This window comes from Mixophyes fleayi, chromosome 1 (genome assembly GCF_038048845.1).
Source record: "Mixophyes fleayi isolate aMixFle1 chromosome 1, aMixFle1.hap1, whole genome shotgun sequence".
In the NCBI taxonomy this organism is placed as follows: domain Eukaryota; kingdom Metazoa; phylum Chordata; class Amphibia; order Anura; family Limnodynastidae; genus Mixophyes; species Mixophyes fleayi.
In genome coordinates, this window is record NC_134402.1 from 367,415,582 (window position 1) to 367,438,104 (window position 22,523).

A 22,523-nucleotide genomic window follows, 5' to 3' on the forward strand; every position below is an offset into this window, starting at 1 on the left:
TGCAGGTATAAGGGGGGGGGTAAAGATATTGGAAGGGGGATAGGGAGGAACTGGGACAGTGGAAGTATGGTAAGATAGGAGGGAAGAGATGGTGAGGTGGCAGTGTGGGGGGAACATAAAAAGCATACACTTATCAAAAACCTCCCTATCGCACCAGGATAATCCTAAAAACTCCAAGTGAAGAGATATAGTCGAATATAGTATATTGTTCAGCCCCTGGAGATAGGTGCACCCACACAAATAGTTAAATCTGAAAGAGAACACTAGAAAACACCTAATGTGTCTTTGGGGCACTCTAAGGACAATAAAGTAAATTAGTATAAAACTTACTGAAATTTTATTAGTATATCTTAAAATATTTGTAAATATTAAGAAAGAGTGAAATATTAAAAACAAGTATATGGTATAATTTGACCGAAAAAAATCAAAAACTGTTAAGATCGATAGAACAACTATCGACACGTGCTTTTTCTCCAACGTATCTGCATTAATTAAATAATAATTGAGATCGGGGTTATGTTGGGATTTCTACCCAAATATAACTGTTACTGGGTTATAATGAGGGTCTGCTAACAAATAGCCATATCTAGGAAGGTATCCTACTGGAATATAATTAGTGATTCACATCCTACTAGGAACATTACCACCAAGACTGATGATAACGGTAATATATTTCCAAATAGCCTAAAGGGCTCCTATTAATAGGTGGATTTCTGTACTTCTTACAGATTCTAATGTGAGGTGAATCTGAGTTAGCCTTACTCCGGATATTAGTCTGGTTGTAAGAAGTTAAATAACTTATATAATTAGCTGGGACATTATAATCCACGTGTTCCGTATATAATATTCTACAATGATAGCAATAAAGATCTAGCAGCTATCTACACACCTAGCTAATTTTGGTTTCCTATTCCACAATTAGCAGTATTGTCTATGTATAAATCGAAGTGGTGAATACCTCAACAACGTCAGATTCACCTCACATTAGAATCTGTCTGTAAGAAGTACAGAAATCCACCTATTAATAGGTGTTGAAGAACCCGGAGCTTCATACATTTACCCCCAAAAGTCCAAAATATGGTGTAAGTAGCTATTTTCATTAGACAATAAAATAATGATAAAGTGATGAGTACCTATTGTCCAACCAACCACAGTCACAGCAGTTGTAAGAAAGTTTGCTAAACTTACAAGAAGCACAGATGTCTCTTTCTGTATTGTCTTCTTGACTCTATTCCCAGGGAGTGAGAGAAACACACTGCAGAATGATGCACTCTTTTATTTACATTTTGCAGCTGAAGCTCCTAATCTACCTGCTGTCTGTCTAGAAGGCCAGAAGACCTAAACTGGACCTCAGGAATGGAGCCCCCCCTCTCTCTCCATTCATTCCAGGGAATCCTTAAACTAGCACTAACTAGATCTAAAACTTTTGGAAAGCTGTCATTCCATCCCCATACAGAATTTCCATGGAGTTTAAAAAGCATAGAAACTGGTATACACATGGATTACAATATCCAATATTAATTTTCTTCATGGTTAGTTAATTAAACATATTTTACATGCATACCTATATATATTATTTATACTGATTTTAGGCATTTTATCAGTAACTCTATTTTCTACATATATATGAATTACTGTTTAGATTTTAGGTCTAATTGATTTCACTAACATGTGCAAACTCTCCTTATGTTTAATTGCTGATAGTGTCCCATTCAGTATTCTCAGTGGGCCTGAGTCATTAAGGAGAGCAAAGCATAAAAAAGGAGTAACATTTGCACCTGGGCAAAACCATGTTACATTGGAGGGGGAGGTAAATTTAAAATGTGGGGACAGATTCATAGTTAGGGTAGGACATGTCCTAGATCAACTTTAAATTTCAGTGTAATAATAAAGCTATCAAGTATTTGTGTGCTAGATGAAAAAACAGCCAGTATTTAACTTATGTGCAAAATAATAAACTAATTTGCACCCCTTTCATTGTAACATGGTTTGTCCCAGAGAACATTTACTCCTTTTTTTGCCTTAATGACTCAGGCCCAGTGTGTTTATTGGAGGAGACGGACATTCCCACTGTGAGCTTATTGGCTGAGATATCACTGTAATGTGATTGGTGTTTCCTATATACTTGCCATATATCTGTCAAGCAACCCCTCCTAAAAAAACGAGATAGGAGAGGTACTTTGGTACAAGTTTTAAACTTCTGAAAGTCTTCTGTGTCCTCTAAATAGAATACTAGTAAATACAAGACAATCTTGAGATGTGGAGATGAGTGTGATGTTACCTTAATCTAGTATGTGTCAATTTGTTTGTTTTAAGATGAATAAAAATATTTTATTAACTAATTAAATTATGGTACCAAGTATAATGATGTTTTTTAGGAAAAATATTTTATTTAGCATTTTTGAGGTTAGATTGCTAGATTAAATGATCTTTCAAGGCTGAACAATGTTCTATGTAGTAAAACCAATCAAAACCTGGTGTGACATGTTCTCTTTAAGTAACATAGTACATCTGGATCTGTTTTCAATCTTGACAATATCCTGCTGTTTGTACCTTGGGTAGCATAAAAATGTGCACAGTTTTGATATGTCCTGGTTGAAAGTGCAATCTAGTTACAGTAATTCCCCGATGTTACCACTGTTCGATTAGCGCTTTTTCGATGTAACGCTGTTTTGCTTTTGCGCCATATGGCTGTTATATGCTTCAAAATTGTGATCTTATGCTCTGACTGGGTATGCATAGACAAATGATGAGGACAACTGAAGCCAAAAGCAACAGAAGTAGTAGCCAAATCTTGCAAAGAAACTTTTTTATATTTTTTGTAAGTACAGCACTTGTATATAATTAAGGTACAGTATTTTGATTGTGTTTAATATGTTTGATAAATATATGTACAGTACAATACTGTAGTTAATAAATGTTGTCAACTGCTAATTAGTTTGAATTTATTTTTAACTTTTTTCTTAAGTTTGTTACAGTTTTCACACCCATGGCAGCAAAATAGTTGGATTTCTATTAATTCTACTGGAAAATCAATTTTCATTTAGAGCTTTTTCGTTTAGCGCTCAAGTTTTCAAGAACATATTGAAAGCGCTAAGCGGGGGATTGCTGCATTTACATACTTTTTTGTTACATATATATTTAATCACTTTTGAAACATTAATGATTTATTAAAGCTACAAGTTCAAAACGAAAATTAGTATAAAAGGTTTTTTTGTATATACTTCTTTACTTTTCTGACAAAAGTAAAAGCTACACTTAAAAGCTGGCATGAAAACATACTAATTTTCTACAAACATTGCCAGTTTTTGTGAAAGCAGGGTTATAGGTTTCATAATAAAAACCATATTCCAGTGTGATGTGCATGCTGTTTCTAGGTAATCAATGCTGTACTATTTACACAGGCTGCATTGTTTTAACAAAGGCATTTAGGAATACTGAAGTATGGCAAAAACAAAAATAGTATTGAGCTCTGGGATACAACAGAGCTGGGGCAAGTAGCTTCTGAACAACAATGGTATGCTTTAGAGTTTTACGTAAGCATAGGATTTGTCGCATTGCATATGCGCACAAGTTAATCCTATATTTTGAGTTGAGGGTATCTTACATTTTCATCCACTTAATTAATGAAGAGGAGAATCAGGGTGTTCATATTTAAGTTCAGAACAGCGGGGACATGGAGACGCAAGTCAACCACTTATACACCTTTTACATATACTTTTTAGAATTCATATCTTTGCTCATTCTTTTGGCTTGGTGCATGTTTCTAAGTTGATAATGATGACTGCTACTTATTTCTGACTGATATATCTATACCCTAGATTTAAAGTTGCACATATCTTAAGACACATGCTACTAAAATACAGCTGTAGAGATGTAAGTGTATAGACGCATTTTTGCATGTATGGAAAAGATGCATTTTTGCGCTTCACTCTAAATCAGGCCCCAAATCTTCAAGTTATTCCGTTATTACACGTCTCATGAACTTGCTTTTGCAGTGAAATTTGTAAAACCTCGAAAGCACCTTTGACTGAGCCATTTTGTCTGCACAGGATATTTTTCATGCAATGTCTGCACACATCAATGTATCTGCCTTTTATTGCTAACAGTCAGGTCACATTTAATCTTACTCCTGCACTGCTACACTGGGTATTAAACTATATGATCAGTACCTGGAAGTGTAAACTATTCCTTGACTGTCCGCAGGTAATGCCGGAGAGGAATTATCAATACTTGTACTATACCAAGGTGTATTTGCATATTATTTAATAATCACATGGAAAGGTTTTCCTTCTATGAATTAGTGCACACATATTCTGTTTTTACAATTTGTTATTGTTAGGAATTATGTGTCATTCAAATAAATACTTTTTACTTTTTTGTGAGCATGAGTAGATCTGCATATTTAGTTAACACTTGGGATTTTTGATATCTTTATAAGTCTATAATTTATTGATTCAATACATGTTAATTTAATTATGCATAATTTTACTGATTAGTTCAGAGTTTGCACTAGAGTCTACTAATTTCTGACTAATAAAGATTGCATGATATATACTTTATTACAATTAATTGTATTTACCATTAGTACTGCTAATTTACAGTTTTTGTTGATTCCACTTGAGTGTGAGCAGTTAACACTTTTCTTTCCAACAGCTGTTCATTCAGCGCCATGAAAAGAGTCTGAGCGCATTCAAAAAGGTTATTATGTGTAATATTCTATAGGCACCATGTAATAATAAATTGATAAAGTAAGTACAAAAAATAATGGAGATAGGTTAAGTATACAGCTGAACCCTCCAACTCAGATTCTAAGCACCAAATATCAGTATTATATGCAAAAAAGTTCAATGCTCTCTAGAATCAAGACTGCAAATTAAAAAAAATATAGAATAATGATCAAGTTACCTTTGAAATATAACTCATGGAAGCTCAATGCCTGGTATAGCTAGAATACACAAAATTCTGGACAATTATGCCTTGTATAACATCTAAACACACAAAACCCTCCAGCTCTAACTATGACTAGAAGTCCGCTAAACAAAGGAGAAAAATTAGCAACAGTCACTGCTTGGTCCTTCACAGAGACACCAATAGCAATCTTTGCATTAATGGCATACAACCTCAAGACCTTCTCATCTTAACAAGCCTCCACTGGCTTTCCTCATTCCACAATGCCATTCATACCAAATTTAGCCTGTCCAGACTATTCAATGATCCCCCTGCAGTTTGTATAACAACTTTATGAACAACATACGAACTGGAAAACGGTCTCCTTTGGTGGATTCAACAAAGTAATTTACTAGGTCAACACACCCATGGTCTGGGGCAGTTTTCTGATTCTTTTGTAGATACAAATGTTGCAGTCAAAGATAAGACAAGGAAGAAAATCAACAAGGAGCACTAAATGTCCAGAATGAGGATTTCAGAAAGACAATCTACACTTGTGAAGTGCCCATGAATCTCTTAGGATTTGCATACTGCTGACTACCTTTTTGCTGCCTTATGATGGATGGACAGTACCCACTAAACTTTTGGAAGAATCCCATATCCATCCCTCTTCTTTGACATTGCCCTCAGTATTATACAAAAAAGTGTGACTTGTGACCTATCAGGCAGGTACCAGAATTGGAGGTTATCCAAAAACACTAGGGCTTCTGCTGCACGCTACACTTTACCATTGGCAATCAGGGCTTTTGATCAACTACTCCAAAAACAATATGGTAGTGCTTTCAATGGTTGCAGCTGGAGGTGCATTAGCTCTCCCCAGATTGAAGACCTGCACCTTTACAGGATTGAAGCAATGCTCTCCCAGCTTGAAATCTTCTCAGTCCTGCATAGATGCACTTCCTTGTTTACAATAATAAAAATCTGCATCTGGCTGGTATGTAAAACCGTACTTACAAACTTTCTTAGTTTAGTGCCTAATAAGTTGTTCCTTTTTCACTTCCTACACACTGACATTCACCACTGTCAATTCTGTGATTTATTTTAATCCAGGCTTCCTGATGAGATACTCGCTATTTTATTGGAACAAGTAGTTCTGCTATCCCACTATTTATTACTTCTAAATGTCATATTATCAGTTGTCCCCCCGGAGACAAATCTACACTTATGTTTACCTCACTGTGAACAGAATTCTGTCCACAAGATTGATGTCATCAATGTTAATTCAAAATTAATAGGCATTGGTTCCACAATAAGCAACAATAACAATGATTTGTAATCATCGCTTATAATGGCAATAAAAATTTGTTATCACCACAATTATCAATAACATCTTATGAGGCATCTGAGTGATACCGGCCCAAAGGTTAACTTAATCTAAACTGTATCTTACTCAATGACATCTCCCTTTATATCAAGTGCCAGAGATTAACTACTATTGAGATATAAGTCACTACATTCATCTTATTATCATAACACATTCCAGCTACTGACACTTGTTCCCATTGTATCTGAGGGCAACAAGAGACGTAGTGCAGCACACATTTTCCACACAGTGGCAAACAAAACAGAGGATGAAGATGACTGATCCAACATAGACTATTGGGACATTTTACTACACTTAAATTTTCTGAATGATAAGTGCCAATATCATTAATAAATACTGTATATACTCGAGTATAAGCCGCGTTTTTCAGCACATTTTTTGTGCTGGAAAATCCCCCCCTTGGCTTATACTCGAGTGATGCTCCAGGACCACAATGCAGGGCCGTAACGAGGGTGGTACCTGCATCCATACCTTCAGCCCTTAAGTTCCGCTTAAGGGCTGTAGAGAGAGAGAGAGAGAAAAAAATGCAAGAGTTTGGTGCTTGTGGCCATAAGTTCCGCAGTGGAACACATGTGCGTTCCACTGACCGGAAGTTCGGCATTTGGAATGAAAGTTTGTGTTCCAAATGCCGAACTTCCTGTCAGTGGAACGCACATGCATTCCACTGCGGAACTTACAGCCACAAGCACCAAACTCTTGTAAGTTAATGTTAATATTCATTCATTCTCTCTCTCTTTCTCATCATTTTACTATAATAACATTAGTACATGTGTCTCTTCTGCAAAAGTAATAAAAATTATGAAGAACTTTTAGAAACAGGTTAAAAGTGATGTGGGGAATTATTTTTTAAGTGTACATTACCTATAAAGCCAGACTTTGAAAAGATTTGTTGTATTTTTTTGGGGGTAGGGAGGGGGTATTTTTGTAAACTGACAGATATTCAACCCTGCATCATCACCCATCTTTCACAAGCAAAGCAACAGAAAGTATGTGTGTCTTTAAGGATTTAGATTATGTATAAATTCGCAGAATGTTTTTTTAAGTAAGATAGCACTGATACATGCTTTGGGTTCTACCCTGAAAAATGGGTCTGATTGTGCGGGGTGAACATTTCTAAATTGAGTTGTGTAGAAGAACCTCATGTGATATAACTGCAGAGTCACCTTAAAGTTTATCTTCCTACTTTCATCTTAGTGATTTGAAGCTTCGCCAACTAACTGAAATAGTGGATCTATAAATAAATGTTGGTGACCCTTTGCCCAATGAAAAGAACATTCTAATAAAGAGCAACTGCAACATAAAAAGATGAAAAATAATCACAAAAGTCGGCGCCCACAACTCCTGTTAGAAATGGATCCCAGTACTTCTAATCCTGGACCAAAACAAAAACGCAGGTCATACGAAGCTGGTTTCAAACTTAAGGTTGTGTCAAAAGCAGAAGAGATCAATAACAGTATTGCAAGTAGGGAATTTTGTGTTGACGAAAAACAGGGAGGGAGTGGCGGAAAATGAATGCTGACTTGGAAAATATTCCAAAGGCAAAAAATGCTCAATGTGGTTTAACGACTTCATATGAAGCTCTAGAGACTGAATTGCATAAATGGGTTATAGAGTGTCATCAAAATGGTTACGGCGTGACACGCATGGGAATTCGCTTACATGCCCTTCAAATGGCTAAAGATGACAAATTAAAAGCACCAGGCATTGAAAATTTTGTTGTGTCAGCAGGATGGTGTACCCGCTTTATGAATAGGTTTGCCTTATGTTTGCGGCAAAGAACAAAGATTTCCTAGAAGTTGCCAAAAGACCTTGATGAGAAAGTGATGTCATTCCATTCATTCATTATAAAACAAAGAAGGATCCATAACTTTAACCTGGGAGATATTGGGAATATGGATGAAACACCTATGACCTTTGATCTTCCTAGCAACAGAACTGTGGCAAGTTTGGGTGAAAAAACTATTTTACTCAGAACCACAGGAAATGAAAAAAAACATTTCACAGTTGTTCTGTCATGTTTGGATAATGGAACTAAGCTGCGGACTGTCATTATTTTTAAAGGAAAGACCTTGTCTAAAAAGGTCAAATTCCCACCACGAATTACAGTGCGTGCACATATTAAAGGCTGGATGGATGAAGACGGAACAAAAAAATGACTGGAAGAAATTAGGAACAGCCTTAAAGAAAAAACCATCATTGCTAGTTTGGGATATGTTCAGAGCCCACACATCTGATGACATAAAAAAATTGGCAAAGTCTTCTCAAGTTACTTTGGCCGTTATTCCAGGTGGGCTTACATCTGTATTGCAGCCCCTAGATGTGTGTTTAAACTAGAGATGACCCCAGTGTTTTGGTTTTGTATTCAGTTTTGGATCTGGATTACCGTCGTGTTTTGGTTTTGGTTTTGCAAAACCGCTGTTGCGTGTTTTGGTTTTGGTTTTGTTTGGTTTTGTTTTGCTATTTTGTTGGAAAATCAATGTTTTTGGTCCTAAAATAACCCAATTTAGTGCTCCACCTGTTTCATAGATAAGTAATCTAATTGTAAAGCTAATAAATTAACAAAATAAAGTTTAATTCCTGGTAGGTAGGCCATCATTTATTCTACACACAAAACAGATTGTCTTCCTCTCCATCTATGCATATTGGCAATGCAGCCATCGTCTTTGGATGTATATTACACCCTACACTTATAGTTAAATATGTAAAGAAATGGAAAAAGGCAGTTTGCTTTCTGTCTCTATAGGCCCCCCTCCACTTGTTGAAAAAAAACAAAAAAATCAGCTGTTATAGACTGTACAATATTAATTGAAATGGACAAAGCCAGTTTGGTTTCTGGCTCTCTAGGCCCCCCTCCACTTGTCGAAAATACAAAAAAATTCAGCCGTTATAGACTGTACAATATTAAGAGAAATGGACAAAGCCAGCTTGGGGTCACTCTGTCTATGACACCCTACCCTTAAGGAGAAATTGCCCAAACAGCAGACTTTCAAGACGGTACGTGATATGGAAATGCCCTTTCCTCTTTAGGGGTAGATTGCACCCTACACTTACATAGAAAGTTTTAAAAAGATGTTATCGTCATCATCTTCAGCTTCATCCTCACCCTCATCAGTGTGTACGTCATCATCACAGACTATAAATTCATGGCCGCTTGAATCCGCCATTAGAGAACAGTCAGTGCTTGAAAGTCTTGGATGGTGAAGGCCTTCCTCGTGGAAGATGTAGTTCCTTTTTATAAACATCATTTTCTCCACATTTTTGGGAAGTAACCTTCTACAGCGATCACTGACTAAGTTCCCTGCTGTGCTGAACACTCGTTCAGAGTACACACTGGAGGGTGGGCAGCTTAAGTATTGCAAAGCAAGTTTGTACATGGGTTTCCAAATGGCCTGCTTTTCTTCCCAGTAAGGAAAGGGACTGTCTGACATTTCCATATCAACTACCTCTTGAAAGTAATCCTCCACCATCCTTTGCATGTTTATACTCGTATTGGATGGAGTTATGGGCAAAGTGACACATTTTATTTTAAAAATCCTTCAAACCAGCCCAGATGTTAAATTGTTCTGGTCTGCCCCCTGTGTCTTCCCTGCTTCTTTTTGGGAAATTTAATTTTTTATGAGCAGCAGCAGCTTGAGAAAGTGAAGGGGGACATGTCGTCAAGCCGAGGCCCAGTTCAGCGGCCAACTTGCTGAGCAATAGCTCCTTGCAAAAGTTCACATCTCGCTCATTTACAAGTAAAGACTCAAGGTAGGTCTTAAACCTTGGATCAAGCACAGTGGCCAAAACGTACTGATCCGAGTTCAAGATCTTAATAACTCGAGGTTCATTGTGAAGCGAAAGAAGTACTTGATCGACAAGGCCAACATACTTTGCTTGCTTTCAGCTCCTCCTTCATTTTCTCAAGCTGCTTTTCCAATAGTCTAATTAAAGGAATGACTTGGCTCAAACTAGCAGAGTCTGCACTCACCTCACACGTCACAACTTCAAATGGTTTCAGCACCTTGCACAGCACTGAAAGGATTCCCCACTGTGCAAGAGTGAAATACATCCCCCCCTCCTTTCCCAATATCATGGCTTGTGCAATATGCTTGGATGGCTTTGCGCCATCCTCTGAAGCATGTACAGGGTGGAATTCCACCTAGTTACCACCTCTTGCTTAAGTTGGTGGCAGGGCAAGTTAAACTGCTCTTGGAGCTGCTGTAATCTCCTACATGCTGTGGCTGAATGCCTGAAATGGCCTGAAATTTTACAGGCCACCGAAAGTATCTCCTGCACCTCACGGTTATTTCGTAGGAAGCTCTGCACCACCAAGTTGATGGTGTGAGCAAATGTCACGGGCACTAGGAGTCTTTACCCAGGGATCACCAGGTGATGGACTTACCAGAGCAATATGGGTGGTAATATGGTACTCTGGTAGCGGGGTGATCACGGAACAGGAGACAGCAGATGGTAGAGAATGCTCGTGGAAAGTCTATGAATAGCAGCACTGGTAATATATAGGTAATAGTACACGAGGAACTGAATGGACAAAGGAAACGTGAGGGTAGTCAGTGGTCTGCGGATAGCAAGTTGTACCACTGCTATAGTGAGGAGGAATGTCCAGAAATAACGAGGAGGTGATGAGAGTCAGCGGTCTGCGTTCAGCAAGTTGTACCGCTGTCTAGGTGAAGGAATGGAATCCAGGTGGAGGTATCCGGAGAATCAGCTGGTGCAGTCTCGATGAAACACGGGAGAGTTGAAGTGAGCTGGTAACTGTAGTGCACGGAGGCAGCGGATAGGAATCAGCTAGATCAGTCACGATGAAACACGGGAGAGTTGAAGTGAGCTGGTAACTGTAGTGCACGGAGGCAGCGGATAGGAATCAGCTAGAGCAGTCACAATGAAACACGGGAGAGTTGAAGTGAGCTGGTAACTGTAGTGCACGGAGGCAGCGGATAGGAATCAGCTAGAGCAGTCACGATAAAACACAAGAGAGTTGAAGTGAGCTGATAACTGTAGTGCACGGAGGCAGCGGATAGGAATCAGCTGGAGTAGTCACGATGAAACACAGGCGAGTTGAAGTGGTCTGGAAACCACAGGAGAGTTGAAGTGGTCTGGAAACCACAGGAATCAGCTGGGCTGAATACACGAGGAAACACAGGAACACCTTCAGAGGCTCATGGGGAATGAAACTCCAAGATCAGGCAACGAGGCATAGACAGCAGGTGCTTTAAATAGGGAGTGTTGCCTGATCATCCAATTAACTAAAAGGAACAGATACTGAAGGTTTGAAAGGGCTGCACATGCGCAGACCCTCAGGATGGTGGACGGCCACGGTTCCTAAACATACGGGAAGAAGCACTCACAGTCTGGTGAGTGACAGCAAAACAGGGAATGTGTTGGAAATCATATTGTTGGTGTTATCAGAAATGACATACTCTGGGGAGAGTCCAAGTGGTATAAGCCATGTATCAATCACATCTCTCAGTTTGCGTAACAAATTGTCAGCTGTATGCCTGTTAGTGAAGCTGGTGATACAAAGAGTGGCCTGCCTGTGACAAATGTTATGTAGTGATGTACATGCTGCTGCTGTTCCTGCTGGTGAAGGTGAATGATCAACCCAGTGGGCTGTCACAGTCATATAGTCTTTGGTTTGGCCACTTCCGCTTATCCACATATCTGTGGTTAAGTGGACAGTGGGCAGAATGGCATTTTTCAGCGCAATCTCTACATTTGTACACTCTTTTTGGTGTAGTTGTGAAATTGCTTTACGGGAAAAATGGTGTCGCGATGGAATTCTGTAACGCGGACACAAAACCTCAATTAATTGTGAAAAACCAGCTGCGTTTATTGTGGAGATTGGACGCAGATCTAACACTAACATTGCAGCCATGGCGTCTGTGATTCACTTGGCGACTGGGTGACTGCTGTCATATTTGCTTCCCATTGCAAATGATTGTTTCACAGTTAATTGCTGAAATGTAGGACTGCTCATTCACCCCCAGCAGCAGCAACAGCAGCAGCAGCAGTGGGACTAACGCTTTCTTCAGAGGAATCAATAAAAGTGCAGGAGTCATCCAACCTAAATAAGTGGGATGCCGGGCTAACTCCGAGCGCTACTGAGGATATTGATGAGGATGGTGTGGTGGGTGTATTTTGTAGCCATCAGGATGTCGGTGAGCGGAGGGACTTAGCTGATGATGGAGTGCTTGTAATTTTTTGGAAACAACTTTCAGCTTTTCCCAACACTTTGCCATGAACTCTCGTTAAATGGCGTAACATAGACGAGGTTCCAAGATGGTTGAGGTCCCTCCCTCCCTCGACTGACTGTGGCTTGACATACACTACAAATGGCTATACAATTGTTGTCTGGATTTGGGTAGAAATAATTCCACACATAAGAAGTGGATTTTTTTGTTTTATGCCTAGGCATGACAATGGCCTTTTTTCTTGTCACGTGCCAGAACTGCTGACACTGGTGCAGGACTTACACAAACAACCTCATCCTCATCAACATCCTCATTAGAGCCCTTGTCACCTACACAAATCTCCCCCTCATCCTCTTCTAATTCCAAAGTGGCATCTTCAATTTGTGTATCACCGGCTACACTTGGGCTATTAAGGCACACATCAGCAGAATGCTAACGATTAGACATCCCACTGTTGGATGGACTCTCCACAGGGATTGGTGTAATTTCTGAATCAGAGCAAACATTATCCTCTAATGCCTTACTGTTATCTTGCAGCTCGGCTTTGACGCGTAACAGTAGTTGTGCACCAATTGTAGGCGCGGTAACTTTTTGGGATCTGCCACTAATAGCCAAAGGTGAAGGCCTCATTCTCTCTTTGCCACTGCGTGTGTAGAATGGCATGTTGGGAATTTTTTTTTTATCGGCACTTAACTTTTGCTCAGTAACACTTCGTTTTCGCTTCAACAAAAATTGTTTTGGTTTTTTGGACTGATTTCGAAACATCGCCTTGCCCAGATGACGTACTGGGAACACTAACATCAGGACTGGTGACAGAACCTGGTTGCTCATTCTGATCATATGTGGACTGCTTTGAATCCATTCTAAGCCCAAAGCACTGTGGAGTGCTAAAATGTAAGGTAAGATACTGCTGACAGATAGTAATTTTGACAGCCAGAAATATTTAGGCAAATTAATGTGGGACACCCAATAAGCACTTTGAGTGCCAAATATTGAAAAAAAAACAACAAAACTCCTCTATCCTCCTCTCTTCTATAGCAATTTTTGTTAGCACAATTGGATTCAGAATATTGTATTATCTGTCCCTGCTCTAATCAGCCTGTGACTACACCCTGCTCTCTCCCTCTGTCAAATGGCGATGGATTGCTGTGGAGGCGTGTATTTATAATCTTCAAGTATCGCGAGAACCGAGTCCCGAGATCCGACAACGTCACAATGACGTACGGCCTCCATTTGGATTCCGAACGGGCGGGAGAGTACCGAGCCTACTCGGCTCGGTACTCGGATACCCAAAGTTCGGGTGAGTTCGGTTCTCGGGGAACCGAGCCCGCCCATCTCTAGTTTAAACAAACCATTCAAAGACGGTGTGTAAAAAATGTGGCATGAATGGATGTCATCTGGTCAAGCCCGATTGACAAAAGTTGGAAATCTGAGGAAGCCCGACATAGAATTGATAGCAAAGTGGGTTCGTGATGCATGGGAAAAGATACCAGAGAACATGGTGCAACGCGCCTTCAAGAAATGTGGCATTAGTAATGCTATGGATGGCAGTGAAGACAGCGCTTTGTATGAGAACGACAGCAGTGATGGTGATGACTGTGAACTCCGTGATGACAACAATGTCTATGCTGATAACCTCACACCAGATAAAGCTGAAGCTCTGTTTGGACATACAGATGATGAGGAGGAATCCAGTTTTGAAGGATTTTAACTCTTGTGTTTTAGCTTGTTGCTGATTGAGCTTAGGTTTTTGTACTTTTAAAGTTATTGTTGATACCATATTGGTTTTGTTGAGTCTCTTTTCTACTTACAGAGCTAGTTTACTGTTTTTCTTTGAAATAAATATTCAAAAACATTTAACCTACTGATGCCTCAATTAATGTAATTTTATTGGTATTTATTTTTATTTTTGAAATTTACCAGTAGCTGCTGCATTTCCCACCCTCGGCTTATACTCGAGTCAATAAGTTTTCCCAGTTTTTTGTGGTAAAATTAGGTGCCTCGGCTTATATTCGGGTCGACTTATAATCGAGTATATACTGTAATTACCTGTACTTCAGTGGAGCAGCAACATTTTGCAGCAGCAGCAGCGGAGGGAAGCGGGTGGAGGTTACATTTTAGAGGAAGGACCAGACTGAGGTGTCAGCAGAGCATGAACTAATATGTGATTGGATGTGAGTGACTCAGAGTGTATGCAAAGCGCTCTCATTGGGGGATTGAATGTCTACTGCAATGGAGGCCACACTTGAGAAGTTTTAAGTGTTGTTTAGAATTAATTTTGTCAGTGGAGTAGCATTATATACATACATACTTATACAGTGGTCGAAGTGGGCCAGTAAACTGTGGACTACTATTATACTGCCACTTCTCCTATTGCTTGGATTGTAAAACTATCAAATTCCATTCATTTACACTTTCCATACCTCCACTTCTAAATTTCCACCATGACCATTATATGTTCATAAAAGGATAGACAGTGTTGTGTCCCGCCACAAGTACACAAACACTATGTGTGAATATATATATATATATATATATATATATATATCAAAACTCATTTTTTTAATTATGATAATAGTAAAAAATAATAGTAAAATTTTTTCTATCAAGCATCGTATGGATTGTCTAGCGACGTCAGTAATACATATGCTTGAATGTTCCTGCAAGTTGAAGTATATAGGGAAGACCAAACGCCCCCTTAAATTTCGAATCCAGGAACACATTCGGAATATTAAAAACCGAATGGAAAGTCATTCGGTATCCAGACATTTTATTCACAAACATAACAGCGATCCAAAAAGCCTTACTTTTATGGCCCTGAAACATGTGCAATTAGGTCCAAGGGGGGGGCGATTTACAAAGAAAACTTTCCCAAAGGGAAATGTTTTGGATTTTTGAGGTGAGAACTATGACCCCGGTAGGTTTAAATGAGAATTATGAAATAGCTACTTTTCTATAAACATATTTTTATTTTTATATTTATTTTTATTTTTACTTTCATTATGGATTTAAGATTTTTTAATATGTATAAGATTGATGTATAATATTCATATATTTTGTATGATTTACATGAGCAATGGCTTATTTTGAGGTATATTATATATATGTACTTGACTGCAGCTGCTAACCTACACTTTTATAAATCATATTGTCTAGATTAGATATTATTTTGGTTGTTTTATATGCTCCATCCACACTGTTGCACTTTATATTGGTACTTTTTCTATGAACATAATTGTCTCGTTGTTGCACTTTATAATCAGAATGGTACTACTTTATATGTATAATTGTTATGTTGTTATACTTCACATTTCATTAGATTGGTGTTTTATAAGTACAATAGTCAGGTTGTTATATCTTACATTCTATTAATCGGTGTTTATGTGTATAATTGTCACGTTATTGTTTGTGTCCAATATTCTCCTACTTGGATTGTATTGCTTAATATATCCACAAGCTCTGTATTGTTTAACTTATCCACAAGCTCTGGACATAAGGCGCATTGGTATGCTGTATGTTCAATCTCTGTGAGTACTAATAAAGTTGGTTGTGGTTCTCGCGCCTGCGCACTGAAGGGCGGTGTGTGCGCATGCGCCAATATGGCGTATCCGGTTCATAAATAGCCAGAGGTTTAGATCATACACATGATTGCTTAAATTGCTCCTGAGGAAGTCTGGATTGACCCAGACGAAATGCGTCGAACTTGGTTGCTATTTCTATGCTGTTTCCTATACCCGATGTAAGTTATTTTATTACCTTGTTTATTAAATCAATTCATATACTACATCGCATTTTCTCCAAGTCTATTCTGCCACCATTTGGGGGAACTGCTGGTTGTGGAACATGAGTTTAAACAAAAGAAATCCTGGTTTACCTACTGATTTGGAGAGTGCTGTCTTCTCCAGTGACTCTGGTACGCAGATTGCATTTTTATTTTGGTGATTATATGTGAATGGGCTCTCCATTTGGGGTTAAAAACACCCTTTTCACTATATGTGGCTGGAAGATTGACACATTGTGTTGTTACCGTTCTCACACGTGGTGTGTTTTACAACATATACAGTATTACACTATGTTCGCTCTTTTTTCCGCATTTTTCTGCATTGAACTGAGGTCCAGAGGTACAACTACTAAGATTTATCTTGGACTTGTTATATATTATATCCCCTCATTTGAGGTGGTAATTAGCGCCGAGTTATTTGTCTTTTATACTATATATATATATACAAATTCCAGGTGAGGCGACGCACAAGGATTTTAACCAGTGAAATGTGGCAACGAAACGTGTTTTATTCCACTCCAACATTTCAATTTACAACTTTCTTTAGGGGCGTCATGTAAATTCCAGGCAGACATAAAGAACATTTATAGTGCATACCCAGAACAACATACCTTACACTTGCTGCAGTGTGATTTAGGTTGCCTGTTCAGCATGTGGCGACAGGGCTCTCCCATCATGCAGTGCAGTGGCAGAACACTCCCATAAGCCAAGCACCACCAATGATAAAACAGTATACACCAGTGTCACAACATGAAATGGCCGGCACTAAAATCGCTGTTAAGGCAAACCTAATTCTATTGATATCAACAAACCCCGTCCAATGATGTTCTGAACTTGCAACTGCCAACAAATTGCTATAAAACTACTTTAAGTGCAATAATAAATTGTGATGCTAAGATAACATTAGATAGAAGAGTTGCACATGTGCTTATTACAAACGAATAGTGCCATTGGTATACTTTTATGTACACATACAGCACAAATATATAGAGCAGACATCCACCAAAAATGCCTATACCTGTACTATACTATCAAATAGTCTAAAATAATTTTAGAAGTCATATAACAATACTAGATCTTCTGTTTACATTTAATATCTAACCAAAATGTCAAAGCCACAAATGATAGTACTATATCGCTACTTAATATTAACAAATGTCTTATTTTGCTTTTAAAGAAACAAATCGTTATGTGATTATTGTACCTACATACTGTACTAACTATATAATTTAATAGGCAAGCAGAGATATCACGGCATCATGCATTTGATATTTGTACTTATATTATGCTTATTGTATTAAAAATATTCCAAAAATGCAAAGTAACCCAGGAAAGAGGGAGCAGCAACACTAACGACACCCCTCAAGCCCTGACCCCCAACAAAACATCAACAAGTATATTTTCACTAATATGTTGCTGTGAAGAGACTAGCATAATAAGTCACCATACATATAAGCAGTCAAAAATATATCACCCAATCAAACAATAGCCTTGATTTTCAACACATGACATATGATCATAAGAAATAAATAAAGCCCGATCATAAGAAATTGAAGCCTGTACACCCATGACCATGCGACAGATCACAGGCTCTAGCCTGAAAAGCCTGAGATGCTACCCAGGGAACTTGTTAACTTAAGTAATCAGACGTTTACAAGAAACAATTTAAATCAAGATTTTCATTTAAACCATGTGGAGTCATTGTATTTAATCAATGTATCCAGGTCTATTCAGGCTGCATTAACATATTGAACCATTAAGCAGAGCAAAGCAAAAAAAAAAGAGTAACTTTGTACTTAGGCAAAACCCTGTTGCATTGGAGGGGGAGGTAAATTTAAAATGTGGGGACAGATTTATAGTTGGGATAGGACATGTCTTAGATCAACATAAAATTTTAATGTAAAAATAAAACTATCAATTATTTGTGTGCTACATACATAAAAAAGCAGTCAGTACTTCCTTATGTATAAAATAATAAACTCATTTACACCCCTTGCATTGTGACATGGTTTGTCCATGATCAAATTTACTCCTTTTTTTGCCTTGCTCACTTTAATGACACAAGCATATTGTCTTTTATCTCCTACTCTAAGTGGAACTGAAACATGATCGATTATTCTATAGTGGAACATTGCCATGCTGTGGATGGCATTTAAGAAATGTCTGGCTCCTGGATCTTAGGGGCCATTTCTGAACAAGTGGCTATAAAGATGATTTGTTATCGCCACTTGTTTAGAAATGGCCCCTATGATCCAGATCATCTCTGCCACAGTGCTCCTAGTGTTAGAACATGTGCATTGCCTGTTTTGACCTCTAAAATGTATTTTCTTTTTACTTAAATACCAGAATAAAACCTATGTAACCTTAAAGAAGGTGTAGTAGGGTGCACAAAGCAGTATAACACAATTACTTAAAACAAGAAAATTCACAGCGCTGAATTTTTTGCATAAAGGGCTCACCATGTATGTTCCCATAAACTTCACATCAACCTTAAAATCTAAACATTTACATGCAAATAAACACACGGAGACATGTATAAGTTATTAAAAAATGGCAGAACTTTTATTATGAATTTATATTAAACTAAAACCTATGGTGTCGGAGAAAGGGCACTGCAAAACAGCTCTCAAGCTGATAACACCAGATCACATGGGGACTGGCGCAAACCGCCGTAAGTCCGCAAACCAAGGGGAACAAATCCCAACATAACTTGCGCTGAGTTGGCGTCAGAGTGACTGCTCTTTTCAAACTCACGCTGCCCTCCCTCACCGAGCCGGACAGGGACCCTCCTCACCGAAGGACCAAAAAAGGAGTTACTGGTGCCTCTAAGGGGACAGTGACCTACGACTAACTACCTATGCACCCACTAATCAGCCGCTGAACGCAGTGCCTCCCTACCGCAACGTTAACACATTAAATACCTAAATTGAGGAGTGGGTGGGTGGGATCTCGTGTTGCAGAGTGAAGCAGCCCAGGAAGTACATCCTGCTATATTCAATCAAGGTCCCTCCCATGGGAGCTACCATTGGTCGGGCCACACCCTATGTTAACCCCTTTCGGTAAGTGTTCAGCTTGCTACAAACACAGTCACCCTTTAAGTGCGTTCATCCTAACAGCCTCACTTGTCATAAAGGGCTCACCATGTATGTTCCCATAAACTTCACATCAACCTTAAAATCTAAACATTTGCATGCAAATAAACACACAGAGACATGTATAAGTTATTAAAAAATGGCAGAACTTTTATTATGATTTTATATTAAACTAAAACCTATGGTGGCGGAGAAAGGGCACTGCGAAACAGCTCTCAAGCTGATAACACCAGATCACATGGGGACTGGCGCAAACCGCCAAAAGACTGCAAACCAAGGCGAACAAATCCCAACATAACTTGCGCTGAGTTGGCGTCAGAGTGACTGCCCCTTTCAAACTCACGCTGCCCTCCCTCACCGAGCCGGACAGGGACCCTCCTCACCGAAGGACCAAAAAAGGAGTTACTAGTGCCTCTAAGGGGACAGTGACCTATGACCAACTACCTGTGCGCCCACTAGTCAGCCGCTGAACGCAGTGCCTTCTTACCCCGCTGCGCCCCACAGACGCCGCAGCCCGCCACCAACTAACCAAGACACGCCGACACTCCCCCGCAGATCCTATCTATAAATAACCCCATCCCTTCCTCCGTTAAATGCACGCCGTCCCGTCTAAATAGATGCAGTGACTCTACCCCTATGCCCGGGTGATCGATAACTATACCTCCCAAGGACCGAACTACCCTCCGAATGGCGCTATTTAACTTCCTAACCATGACCGTCCTTTTCCTTAAAGGGATGGCTGTTCTCCATGCCAGCTGGGGGATTAGTGCCGACCAACCTATGATGATGTGTGGCCAAGCCTCGTGAATTCGATGCAGGTCTTCACGAATCTCAATAATGAGTTCTAACGAGTTTCCTTTCACCAGGTCATTGCCTCCCTAGGACATTTGGTGGGCCTTGTTGTTTAATGAGCCTCACCATCCATGGAATAAGATCAGGCCAGCCTAAGCCCCGTCTGCCCAACCATCTTATTACAGTGCCGCAGTGATTCGGGATTACGTTAGCCCTGGGGTGACCCGCGGCCCAGAAAATTAAGGAGTGACCAGTGATCCACACCATCTTAGTTGAAACACCATCACCTGAAAGCAGAAAACCAGTGTTAAAAACCATACCACCTTAAGTTTGACGACAGGCCAGGCTAGCATAAAAGACACCGAGAAGGATAGAGAGGTGGAAATAACCGGTCCACAGGGAGGGATCAGGGAAGGAGACACATATGGGGAGCAGGCCACCCAGGCAAAGGTAAACAACACAGACGTAAAACCCCGGCTGCACACCACTGATCAGGACTTACGCCCAGGGAAATCTCGGGTGAAAATCCTTTTGCGCCCCTGCGTTAAAGCGACGAGCGGAAAAGCCCAGGGTAGCCCACCAAATGGAGGGAGAAGGTGGGGTGGGGAAGGGAAGTGGGGTGGGTTGGAGAACCAGTAGAGAATGAATATTAGAAAAAGAAAAACTGTGAAGGCAGAAAAATATGATTAGGCATAACAACAGTCAACCATCAACACCGTCAATCCTAACATAGGACTTAAATGCTGTGGATTTCCATCGGCCCAGGGCTTTAATGGTCTCAGTAGAGGACCCAGCTATGGTGGCAGATGTGGCTGCTCCAATCCTGAAGGGATGTGTGCCGTACCTTGCGCTGTCTAATTTAAGGGACTGCAGGGTCCGCTTCAAAATGGCCGAAAATTGATACCTCGTCAATGGCACCCCATTACAATGACATGGAAACAAGCCGTCCTGAGGCCTTTTATTTACCAACTGTGATGCTAGTTTAACCGGGCAAATTTGTCATAAAACCGCCAAAAGACTGCAAACCAAGGCGAACAAATCCCAACATAACTTGCGCTGAGTTGGCGTCAGAGTGACTGCCCCTTTCAAACTCACGCTGCCCTCCCTCACCGAGCCGGACAGGGACCCTCCTCACCGAAGGACCAAAAAAGGAGTTACTGGTGCCTCTAAGGGGACAGTGACCTACGACTAACTACCTATGCACCCACTAATCAGCCGCTGAACGCAGTGCCTCCCTACCGCAACGTTAACACATTAAATACCTAAATTGAGGAGTGGGTGGGTGGGATCTCGTGTTGCAGAGTGAAGCAGCCCAGGAAGTACATCCTGCTATATTCAATCAAGGTCCCTCCCATGGGAGCTACCATTGGTCGGGCCACACCCTATGTTAACCCCTTTCGGTAAGTGTTCAGCTTGCTACAAACACAGTCACCCTTTAAGTGCGTTCATCCTAACAGCCTCACTTGTCATAAAGGGCTCACCATGTATGTTCCCATAAACTTCACATCAACCTTAAAATCTAAACATTTGCATGCAAATAAACACACAGAGACATGTATAAGTTATTAAAAAATGGCAGAACTTTTATTATGATTTTATATTAAACTAAAACCTATGGTGGCGGAGAAAGGGCACTGCGAAACAGCTCTCAAGCTGATAACACCAGATCACATGGGGACTGGCGCAAACCGCCAAAAGACTGCAAACCAAGGCGAACAAATCCCAACATAACTTGCGCTGAGTTGGCGTCAGAGTGACTGCCCCTTTCAAACTCACGCTGCCCTCCCTCACCGAGCCGGACAGGGACCCTCCTCACCGAAGGACCAAAAAAGGAGTTACTAGTGCCTCTAAGGGGACAGTGACCTATGACCAACTACCTGTGCGCCCACTAGTCAGCCGCTGAACGCAGTGCCTTCTTACCCCGCTGCGCCCCACAGACGCCGCAGCCCGCCACCAACTAACCAAGACACGCCGACACTCCCCCGCAGATCCTATCTATAAATAACCCCATCCCTTCCTCCGTTAAATGCACGCCGTCCCGTCTAAATAGATGCAGTGACTCTACCCCTATGCCCGGGTGATCGATAACTATACCTCCCAAGGACCGAACTACCCTCCGAATGGCGCTATTTAACTTCCTAACCATGACCGTCCTTTTCCTTAAAGGGATGGCTGTTCTCCATGCCAGCTGGGGGATTAGTGCCGACCAACCTATGATGATGTGTGGCCAAGCCTCGTGAATTCGATGCAGGTCTTCACGAATCTCAATAATGAGTTCTAACGAGTTTCCTTTCACCAGGTCATTGCCTCCCTAGGACATTTGGTGGGCCTTGTTGTTTAATGAGCCTCACCATCCATGGAATAAGATCAGGCCAGCCTAAGCCCCGTCTGCCCAA